We start from the raw sequence: 12,329 nt of genomic DNA on the forward strand, positions 1-12,329 counted from the left end.
CAATTTTAAAGGAAAGGCGCCTCAAAAACTCTAAAAACTCTTGTAAAAGAGCACCGGGCTCCCTTACGGTGCCTTTTGTAAAAGAATAGATGGGTATAGGCTTAGGGCATGAAGTAAGAAGAGGGAATTAGAAAAAGGGACCTTACCAATGGACGGTCATGTAAAAAGGGAAGGGTGCCCATGGGGTTTTAGGATTTGTATATATGAAGTTCAAAAAGTGAATGGAAGCTCATTCTTTGGGTGTGGCTAACAAGAGTCCTCTCTTCTTCTCTTCATCTTGCTTGTGTGTGTGCTCTTGAGGGAGGGAGCGTGAGAGTGTGAGGGAGTGAGTGAGTGTGTGGGAGTGAGGGATCAAGAGGGTGAAGCTCTTCGCCATCTCCTCTTCTCTCTTCTCTCTTCTCTTCTCTTTTCTTGTCTCGCACGCAGCTATGGTGGATGGAGCTTGGAGATGGAGGAGACTTGAGGATGCTTGAGCTAGCATCTAGGATCGTGGAGCTACCAGCTTGTGTGAGAGAGGAGGAAACTCATTTCGGCATCAAGGTAAGCTCACTACACCCGGAGAGGATCGACGATGCATTGGCTAGGTGAGAGATAGCCATGAGAGCTCGCTTGGAATGCTTGAAGCAATAAACGGTCCGTGGGTCTTGGCAGTTGAGCGAGAGTTCCCACATTTTGCTTCCATTGCCGGGACCAACGAATTCAAGCTTGAGCACTCACGCGACTCATATCAAGCATTGAAGTAAGAGATTCATTTGGAACCGGAGCTTGAGGTAGGTAGAAAGTTTGGGTTTTTTGATCTTCGAAACAAGTAAGTATTTTGGGTTATTTTGCTGGTTTGATGATTGGAAAAGATGGAGAAATCATTTTAGTTTTTTGCATTCGACCTTTGTTGCATTTAGAGTAGGTTAAGATTAGGAAATTAGATAGGAAAAGCGTAGGGTTTGCTGCTGTAAAACAGGGCACAAGTCATGCAAAAATGGAAAAAAAGAATGCTTGGGATGTTTAATGTTGGCAAGTAAGTGATTGGGGACATCAAAACCTTACCTGGGAAGGGATTTAAGAGCCAAGAGTTCAAGGAAGAGCTCATTTCATACCTTGACATTGAGAGAGAGGGGTAGTGTGTTTCCATCATTGATTCGATTCGACCTTGCCATTGGGGAGTTCTTTGAGCAATTCAGGTACATCAGTACCTCCTTGCTATGTATTTGTTGTGATCTAAAAGGCGGCATGCTTGGTGGTTGTGCGAATTGTTAGATTCAATGAAATCATCCCCGACGTGGCCGTTGTCACACATAGCTCGGCCCGTCCAAGTGATGGCGATTCTAGGCTAAGTCCCAGAATCAGGGCCCTCTGCCCGACGTCCTATACTCGGCCCTTTTCCATTTGGCCCACTCGGCCAACTACACTCAGATGCCTTTCACTCGGCCTGTTCGAGTGAGACACAACCACTAGACACTCGGCCCATTTGACTCGGCCACTCGGCCCTTGGCCCACTCAGCCTAGTTACCATTCGGACTAGTTACTATTCGGCGCCCTTTCCCATTCGGCCCACTCAGCCAACTACACTTGGATGCCTTTCACTCGGCCCATCCAAGTGAGACACTCGGACCACTAGACACTCATCCCTCGTCCCACTCGGTCTAGTTGCCATTCGGACTAGTTACTCCTAATTCGGCCCTTGGCCTGTCCGAGTGAATCTCCTCGGCCCACAATTCCATTCGGCCCTCGGCCCGTTTGAGTGACACACTCGGCCCTTGCAATTTGGATGAGATGGGTTGAGTCAGGATTTTTCCAAATTTTTCGGCCGCATAAACCTCCATGAATCCTCCCGACGCGTGGAACTCGATTCTGGCGCAGGGAGTAGGCAAATTCGTAGGACACTGTCACTTAGCAGTTTGAGTAGGCTATTGCTAGACCCAAAGTCCTAGCAACAGCCAGCTAATCCAAATACCCTGAATAAACCTAAAACGAGCAAGACAACACAATGAGAAACCTTAAAAACCTCACAAGATGATCAAATGTGGGTCAACAAGCCTATTAGGCCTAAAATGAAGCGAGAGAGTGTGTAAGCCACTTAGATGCTTGTTTTCCGCACTCACCCTGAATTTACGCACTTGAAGTACACTTAAGGATAGCTGAAAGCCTGATCGAGCACAAGTGCACGGGAAAGAACACACACATACTGAGTAGAGATAAATTGAGGATTGGATACAATAAGTCAAGGAACTCACTCAGATAAACACCTCAAGGAACCCACCAATAGGAGAAGATCCCAAGACATAGACGGGCAACCAAAGCACAGAGTAGGACCAAGCAAGCGGCACTAGAGAAGTGGATCTAACCAGCTTGCTCAACCTAATCGAAAACTTGGTGGAGCACGAGAATGCGATCATGTTAGAGGAAAGATCAGACTGCAGACCGAACAAGGAACTCAACTTAGCAGTTTTTCCAGAGGCAATTCATCAATTGGTGAGCAACTACGATGCACATGCACGGTATGAGCACCGCGGGAGAACGATAGAAGCCATCATAACAGACTTGGAAGAGGAACATAAGCCAACCCACAAGGCACTGCAAGGCATAGTGAAATACAACCAAGACCAGCGTACTAAGAGATTAAGGCAGAACACAGAATTGTGTGAGGTAAAGCGGGTGTTGAACCTGGTAGGTGGGAATCGGACGAGAGAGCCTTGGAAGGAGAGTTGACATTGAGTGAGCTTCTCATGAAGCGATTGCTCGACAACATAGCAACAGAGCAAAGTGCTGCAGGACTAGCAACATCATTACTAGCAAGATTAGGAGCAAATCAAGGCTCTAAGAACTAGTCTAAAATCCTAATTATTGCAAAGCAACTCAACAAGTACCAACCCCACGATGATCCATATAGCTTTTTAGAGCAATTCGAGCAAGTCTGTGAGGCCAACGGCCTCACCGACTTGACTCAACACTCTCAAGCATTCGGGCTTTGCTTAGGCGACAAGGGTAGGACTTGGTACATGAGTCTAGATGCCGGAGAATGAGGGGACTTTAACAACCTCAAAAACCTCTTCATCAAGAGATTCTCCAAGCCCGAATACTCTGAAAATCTACTAATAAGACTGATGAATGTCAAGCAGAAAGAGAAAGAGGACATCCACGACTATGTCACCCACGTGAGGAGCCTCTTCAAGAGAATCCCCATGGGCAAACGACCTATCAAAAGAGCGATGTCCACCGTATTTATCAGTGGAATACGGAGTGAGGAGCTGTATAAGGCCTTGGCAGGCAACTCGAGCTTTCAGCAAGACTCGATAGCTAGGGTGTTTGAAGAGGCCATTCGAGTAGATGATCAACTGAAAGAGTGGAGCTCCAGGAGCTCAAATTCAGAAGAGACCAACTTGCCGAGTTTAGAGAGAGCGTCAGCCTCTAGTGAACGATCAGGTCCAACAGCCTAGGACAAAGGGAAAGCCATTGAGACAATTGGCTGAGAGGTAAAAATGGAGATAGCCAAACGGCAAGATATCTTGAGACGACCAACACGCCCACACATCCAACGCGCGTATTGTGGTGGAAACCACTTGTCAATCGAGTGTCAGGACCCTAGGTCATGACCTTGCGCTAATTGCAGTAGATTTGATCACGATGTTGCGCATTGCAGATTACCGAGAAGACTCCCGTACTCACAACCATACGGCCAACCATATCTAGCGAGAAGACCCCAACAATTCTTCAAAAGGGGAGCCCCATTGGCCCTTCCTGCACCTAATGATGTTAAATCGGTTGTTCCTAGAATGGACATTAACCCTACAGACATACCTAGACCACCTGGTCCCTACATGACTCATCCACAGAGTGATACTCCAGTCCACTACATGGAGGAGCCAAATGAGGAAGAGACTTACGTATACCCATACGTCTTGCACAATGACGAGCGCAACACAGTCCTTATGGAATATCGACCAATATCGGTGATGGCATTAGGAAGATGCCGAGGTAGAGGGCTAGGAGGGTAGACACAAGATCCAATCATATGTTGGACTTGCGGTCATCCAGGGCATGTCTCATCACGTTGTCCTAAAAGGGAGCAACCAAATAGAGACAAGGCAGACCTAAGGTGCCCTGAGTGCAGAATCACTCATCTCTTCATTGACTGTCCCAAGCGAAAACCATCCTCAAGTTCAGCCAACGTGCCATCTTTCCCATTGGGGTTGTTCGGCGTCGAGAACCTCGATGGGGAGGCCACACCTATCCCATTGCATGTCATGACTCGAGCGAAGCAGGCCGGCATATCGTTGCCAGGTCCTAGCAACCTCAATGCAGCCTCGATCGGGAAGAAGAGTCGTAGACAGAGAAAGAAGAAACTCGAAGCTAAGATCACATTGAAAACCGAGAGTGCCACTACTTTGCCTACTGGAAAGAAGGTCACTGACGCGAAGGCAGAAACCTCAACTCCTAGGATTGTCAAAAAGGAAAGTGCTAAGGTAGGGGAGTACCTGCATCCGAAGTGCCAACTAGAGGCTATCGAGAAAGTGTAGAAATGGGTAAAAGAGGCCCAAGAGCACGTAAAAGATGATGAGTCCCATCCTAGGGGACGAGATCAAAGATCTCTCTAGCATAAGCACGCTAGTCTCACCCCTCGACCAAAATCGAGAGATGCAACTGCGCCGCAAGCGGTACTGCGTAGGCAAAGCCTTGATGCTACAAGCTAGCAAATCAATCATAGCCATTGGCCAAGACAATCCGGAATAGGAGAAAGATGAGCAACCAACGACCTCCTTACCACTCTAGTGACCACCCCTATGATGCTGAGCTTGGGAGACCTACTTAGGCATCATTCCACCCTATGGCAAGACCTGAAGCAGTGGGTTGAAGGATCACGAGAGCAAGCTGCTGCTGACCTACACGACCATGATGCAGAGACACAAATACCGAGCCTGACGTTGCACTCTATGCCTAAGTCCTTGCACGTTAATAATTTCTGGGAAGGCACCGAGATGCATGCGGTCTTATTTGTCTTAGCTCTAGGCGATACAACTAGAAAGGGGATTGTAGACACAGGAGCGGGGGTTAGTGTACTGAGCCACGTAGTGCTTCAGATGTGGGGAAACCTGCCTATCGAGACCGCTAGGTTCAATGTCACACTAGCAAACGGTATGAGAGTGAAACCATTTGGGGTACTTAAGGCCTGTGAAAATTGCATGTGTCCAGTTCTCAGTTGACTTTATAGTCATGAAGGGAGTGGACTACAATATCCTATTAGGCCAACCCTAGATGCATAATGCTAGAGTCATCAAAGATTGGGGTAATGGCTTAATCTTCCTTGGCAATAGAACGGAAGCTATGAGGGTAGAGATGAACATGTGGAAGACCTCACCGATCGACTTGGATGCCATCTCCGTGATGCTTAAAGATAACGCTCAGGTCAAGAAGTCCTATGGGACCTTGACCAAGTATATCCCATGCACGAAGGATGAGCGAGACTGGATGCATGTCCTTGCTACGATCGACTTGCCGTTCTCAAATCATGAGGCATACAAGCAAGCCATCAAGACAATTGGCAGGTCAAAAGACACACCCTCCATACAAGTTGCATGATGGTAGGAACCCTTTGTGGGCGACCTAAACCTGTCACATTCCAAGTGCCAAATAACAAGAAGAACTCCAAGAGATTGTGAAGTATTTGACTGGCAAGCTAGCTAGAAATCCACTAGCAAACTTCAAGCCACTCCAAGATTTGTTAGACGAACCAAGGTGGCAATGGACTAGGGTGCATGACTTAAACCTCATGTATAATTGGGCCCTAGTCTTTGATAAGAGACAAGAGATATACCAAAACCTAGGAGACGATGAGGAGTTGGACAAAGATGACTCCAATGACGAGTACGAATGTCATTCTTTCAGTGACGAAAGAAAGGGTGAGATAGACACGGTGGAATATGACACTGAGGAATGAGAAATAGAACAGATACGAGAGCGGACTCCAAGCCACAAAAAAAGGGTGTCTTTAAGATAGAACGGGGGGTTATGCGCACGGTCCTTAGAAGAGCTTAAGGGGGTAGATCCAAGTGTAGTGACTCATAACATACCCATGACACCAGACGCAACGTTAGTCAACAAGTACCCGATGAATACAAAACATGCTCATGCAGTCAGAGAGGAGATTGACAAGCTGATGAGAGCAGGATTCATTTACGAAATCAAGCACACAGACTGGGTGTCACCCATAGTCATAGTGATGAAGAAAAACAAAAAGATTAGAGTGTGCGTCAATTACAAGAGGGTGAACGCTGCCACTAAGAGAGACAACTACCCATTTCCGTACACCGAGCACATGCTTGAAAGGGTGGCGGACAAAGAGGCCTACAGCTTTCTGGACGGTTTCTCCAGATACAATCAGATGCAAGTGCATCTTGCCGACAGGCATAAGACTGCCTTTGCCTGAGTGGGGCTTCTTTGCTTACATAGTCATGCCCTTTGGGTTGACTAATGCCATAGCCACTTTTCAACGCTTTATGTGCACCATATTTAAAGACATGCTTCACAAGGAATTGGAGATCTTCGTGGGTGACTTGTGTGTTCACTCTAGCTAGAGAGAACACTTAGACAAACTCTGGGCAGTCTTTGAGCTCTGTCACTTATATCGTCTCCATGATGGCTTTATCTAGGAACTTCTGCCCCTCATCAAAAGCAAACTTATCCTTAGCACCTAGGACCTCGGGGCCGTGTCTTTTAAGCAACGATTTTCCCTTTACATCTAGGGCTTCTAACATCCTTGTGATACTTCAAAATTTGGCACAATGCCCCACCACATGGGATGTTTCAGCCATAACTGCACTCCACAGTGTGTCAAATTTTTCCCATGGCACTACGGCTTTAGCATAATCACTTGTTGATGCCATGATCGCCATAGAAACATGGATGCATCCTAGGGCACAGGGTGTTGAAGAACGGCATTGCCATTGAATTATCAAAAGTCAGAGTTATTGTTGATCTTCCACCCCCAATCAACTATAAGGGAGTTCAATGCTTCTTAGGCCATACGGGATACTATCGACGGTTTGTGCTAAACTATGCATTGATTGCCACACCTTTGTACAAGCTATTGATCGTCTTTGAATGGAATGAAGCATGTCAACAAGCATATGAGGAATTGAAAAAGGCTCTGACTAGTGTGTCGATCCTACACGCCCCAGATTGGACCATTACCTTCCACGTGCATATTGATGCTTCGAAATTCACTGTGGGGGTAGTGTTGTGCCAACCTGGCAAACACAACCTCAACTATCTAGTGAGCTTTGCTAGCAGACACTCACAAAGACTGAAATGAACTACTCAATGACTGAGAGAGAGGATTTGGCCATGGTATTTGTTGTAAAGAAGTTTCAGCATTATCTTTTGGCTACGCCTTTTACTTTCTTTGTGGACCATCAAGCCATATTGTATCTAGTGAACAAACCCTGCGCTAAAGGATGCATAGCTTGATGGCTCATTCTACTTTTAGAATTCGACTTCTCCGTGGTTGTACGAAAGGGAAAATAGCACTACATGGCTGACCACATGTCACGTATCCCCATGGGAGAGGCCGCTGGACAAGGCGTTGCCGATGAATCACCAAACACCCATTTGTTTAACCTTTCTAGGGAGAGAGATTTATTCAAGGCTGATCTAATGCCATACTGGGCAGATGACATCGTCCATGTGTTGGAGCATGGACTGCTTGAGCGATCGATAGAAAAGGCTCGACTTAGGTGGCTTATCCTCAAAATTCAACCCTATCAGTTGATAGTAGGCCAACTATATAGGTTAGGGCAAGACAAGTTGTTGCATAGATGCTTATGCAAGCATGAGATGCATGATGTGCTCATAGAGGCGCACAACACAATTGTTGGAGGACACTTTAGTGGAGACACGATAGCCCGCAAGGTGCTGCAGTCTCAACTGTGGTGGCCCACACTTTTTCACGATGCAACACGATTCGTCAAGCATTGTGACGAGTGTCAGTGGACAAAGGTCCCGATTCGCAAGGATCAAATGGAGTTGATCCCAATCATTGCATGAAAACCCTTCGAAAAATGGGGGATCGACTTCATAGGACCGATTAGTCTTGCGGCAGTATTTGCAAGCCAATATATCATTGTGGCCATGGAATACCTAACGAAATGGGTGGAAGCAAGAGCGACACGAAAGAATGACGCTATAATGATTTTCAAGTTGTTATGGGAGCAGGTGATCTCACGATTCGGTTGCCCCATTGAACTAGTCAGTGACTAGGGCACACACTTCATCAATGAAGTGATAGTGCATCTTCTATCCACCTTTTTAATCATCCATTGAAAATCCTCTCCATACTACCCTCAAGCAAAAGAGGAGGCATAATCCATAAATAAGATCCTTGTAAATGTTCTAACCAAAGTAGTCTCTGCTTCGCACAGCGACTGGGATAACAAGCTGATGGTAGCCTTGTGGGCTTACCGTACAGCTTATAAAATGGCTGTCGGCCAGACTCCCTTTAGGTTGACCTATGGGACTGAGGCAATTCTACTAGTATAGTTCTTTGTTCCTAGCTCGAGAATAGCACTTCAAGAACGATGGGAAGGGAAGGAGGCATGGACGCAACGCTTGGTTGAACTTGAACGCCTCTCAAAAACTTTCCTTCTAGCCACTCATGAGCTCATTATGCGAGAAGGCACGACACAAGAGTTGGTTTGACAAGCATGTCAAACAATACAACTTTGAACAGGGCGACTTAGTGCTCCTGTAATCAGTTAAAGGACACAAGAAAAAAATGAAGTTTAGAGGTTTTGGGCCTTTCAAAGTTTGTGCAATCAAGCAAACTAGCAATGTTGAGCTCGAGACTCTAGATGGTGAGGGCAAAGGCTTCTTTAATGGTAGTCATATGAAGAAGTACTACCCTCCCGCGCATCCATTGCATGAGCCACCAATGTTAGAACCCCCTGTCAAGGTACGAGTCACCACAATCACAGAAATTGATGATGAGGATGAGGAAGCTATAGAACCCGCATACCTCCACATCATGGTCATTGCCAAGCAAACATGCGCTTTCAATGCCTTGATCAACGAGGAAGCAAACTTCAATGTCTTAACTTACAATGATTGGGTCCAGCTTGGTAAGCCACCATTACAGCCCACTAATGCCAAATTAAGCCCATATGGGGGCCGCTCATATGCACTTCTTGGCAAGTGCAGGGCCGCTATTGCTATTGAGTCTGAGACTGTACCAATGATCTTTTACGTGTTGCCAAACACTAAAGACGCAGGCATGGAGTCGCAGCTAGGATGAACCTTCAAGAAGCAAACTTGCTGCAATGTCGATTATGAGTTGTAGCACATCCACCTCGCCGTAGGAAACGTCCACATTGTTACAGCCTTCAGCAAGGGCTACATGACCTCATTAAAGTCCGCAAGGCCACCGGTAGAAATACTAGCAGCCAAGTCTACGGAGGGGGGTAGTGCTAAACCACCATCCACCGCGTCTCACGAGATGCCACTCACAACAACAAAAGCTAAGGCCCAATAGCTCGAGTTTCAATGGAGGCCTAAACAACCGCAATCGCTACCTAGGATTAGACGCCCATGTCCTTGTAACACAAGAAACTCTAAACCGAGGAGGCCGAGACACAGTTACAGAAATCAAATCATGATCAAGCCAAGATGGATTCCTAAAGCCCTCTTGCATGTGCGAGGCTACTATGAGGGAAATGCCTGGCTATGGATATCTAAGGCCCAAATGGCCCACGACATCACTCACATGCCACCCTCAAGCATAATCACCCCGACCCCTGTAGAACCTCGGAACCACAAGCCGCAATGCTTCCCGAACCCGCCTCCTACCAACTCACCCATGCATAAGCCCAGAAAAGTTGAGCAAGCCTATCGGCCCAAACCCCAAACAATGTTACCCCCTTCAACCCCTTCTAATGCCGATAAGACTTGCCAAACCCAATCCAAGTGTAGCAGCCCATCCGTAGCAACTACTACTCCGCCACGAGGCTCAACCACCACTTCATAGGCAACTGCCACCATTTTCCACCGAGCCTTCTAGCCCCATCAAACCCCAGCCACCTACGGGCCTTAAACCCTCTTACGAGTGGAAATCATTCTTAACTCTGGCCCACAGACCTAGTCGAAGACACATGGGATGATGTTATTGCTTGTCTTAGACACTTAGATGCCACGTTCATGTCACTGGCTCATGACCGCTTGGACTTATGCATGTTGCAAGAGCCTTTAGTGACTAAAGTTCGCATGATGCCTTATTCCTGGGAAACATTTGAATTTGCATTTGTCAAAAAACCCCACTCATTTTTTGAGTTTCTATGCACTGAGATATCAAGAGAACAAGTCATCAAACAACGCTTCATTACATCCTATGATAAGCATGTGACTTCTTCCATCACTGACAAAGAAGTCGGGGAGTTGAAAGCGTTAGCTGATAGTGACTCCCCGTTTCTACAAAACTGGTACACTACGATTGTACTGGGAACTCAAAGGATGTCAGATCTTGACCAACGTTGAGCAGTGCTGCGCAATCAAGACATTGGAGTACGACCCAACCTGTGTCGCACCCACCTCATATAGAGTGTTAACCACTCTTTGTGGCCGACGCATGGAAGAACACATCAAAGGACACCCATATCTTGATCATGTCCTGACCAAAGAAGAGCTCCACATCACTAGCCGCGTCGATTTTGGCAATTTCCTAATGGATGTCCTCACTTACATCACGCACATAAGTACGCGACGCTTCGATCTGAACCACAAGGCTCAGTTGGCATATAACCCCGAAATCTATACTTGGCTCATGCACAAGTAACCCTTATATTTGAATGCTGAATGCCCTTGATCTCCTAACCTTCGATCCTAGGAAGGATTCTTCTCAATCTGGAAGGGGAGAGGGTAAGGTGAAGGTAAATCAAATTAAAACCAATCAACATCAAGCAAACACAATAAACAAATAAGAAACTCGTGATGTAGGAGGAATGTCACAAAAAATTTGAAATAAAAAACAGAAAGTCTGAAGGGAAGAATTTGTATTGGATCTTAATACTTTCATTCAACAAACATAAAATCTTTCTTTTCAGCAAATTATTGTAGATATATTAATTATAGCACTAATGGGAAGTATGGTTCATGACAGGAACAAGAGATGTCACAACAAGATCGTGCTCACTGACTCCCCTTCACGGAGAAAGAGAGAGTGCAGTATGGCATTAGGCTGGAAAATCGGGCTTATAGTCAGCTAAAATTCCGTAGCATTCACAACCTTGAGAAGATGGTGGCCAAGGAGCAGGCCGCAAGGAGAATAGTGGAACAGTGCAACCTCCACAAGTACCTAGAGAAGTTTCCATAGGAACCTGACCACGCAAAGTGTGTAGAGTTCTTGAGAATGTACAACCCCGACCGAGAATGCGGAATGGTGACGGTGGGAAGGGGGGACAATGCCCGACAAGTGGAGGTATCAGTAAACCAGGCCTTGGTGGAGAAAGCACTAGGGCTGGAACCTAAGGTGGAGAAAAAATGTAAGAGGGATGTGTATGCTCTGCTGAAGATCAAGAGGGAAGAAGTTTTGATAAACGACAGCATCAGCATACAAGACATACCTGATGCTGAGATCCGCATGCAGGCAAAGTTGGTGCATGCCCTTTTCTCTAGCCAATGCTACAATTCCCTCATGCACCGGATCAGTGTACATGTGCTGGAGAATGTGGCAGCCTGCACCCTGGATGAGGTGGATTGGAATGGCTACGTGCGCAAAACAATAGACCAAGCAACCAAAGCACTAGCCCTGAGCAACAAACAGGCAGGTGGAGAATCCCCCGCATCTAAGAATACAGAGAGGAAGAAACCTTCCTCAAAAGCCTCCTTCATCAGGTATGGAAGCATATTGACGGCCATCATCTAGGAGGCTATGAAAGAGGCCCAACAAGGAAACAAAGGAGCAGATGAGACCCCGGACAGGTCGCTGACCATCAAAAGGATGAGCAATCGAGTGACCAAATAGAAATTGAGATAGAGAAGGAGGAGCGAGAGGCTCAATCCGGACGAAGAAAAACAAAGGAGTTCACTGGGAAGGCAACTTAGAAGAAGAAATAGAAGGCGGGCAGGAAAAAGAAAGAAAAAGATATGGAAAGAGCAAAAAAGGAATCCCTAAGAGAGGCGACGGAGTGGAAAAAGAAGGAGAAGGAAGAAGCTGAAAAGTTGACCGAGGAAGCAAGGAAAATAGAAGAAGAGAGAGAAAGAAGAGTTATAGAAGAGGAGGCAGAGTTGAGGAGAGAGGAGGAGGAAGACATGGCCGAAGCAATTCGCTGTGTCCATAGAACAACAGAGCC

Source organism: Lygodium microphyllum, chromosome 19 (assembly GCF_053477565.2).
Source record: "Lygodium microphyllum isolate KBCC chromosome 19, Lygodium_microphyllum_v1.1.10, whole genome shotgun sequence".
Taxonomy (NCBI): Eukaryota; Viridiplantae; Streptophyta; class Polypodiopsida; order Schizaeales; family Lygodiaceae; genus Lygodium; species Lygodium microphyllum.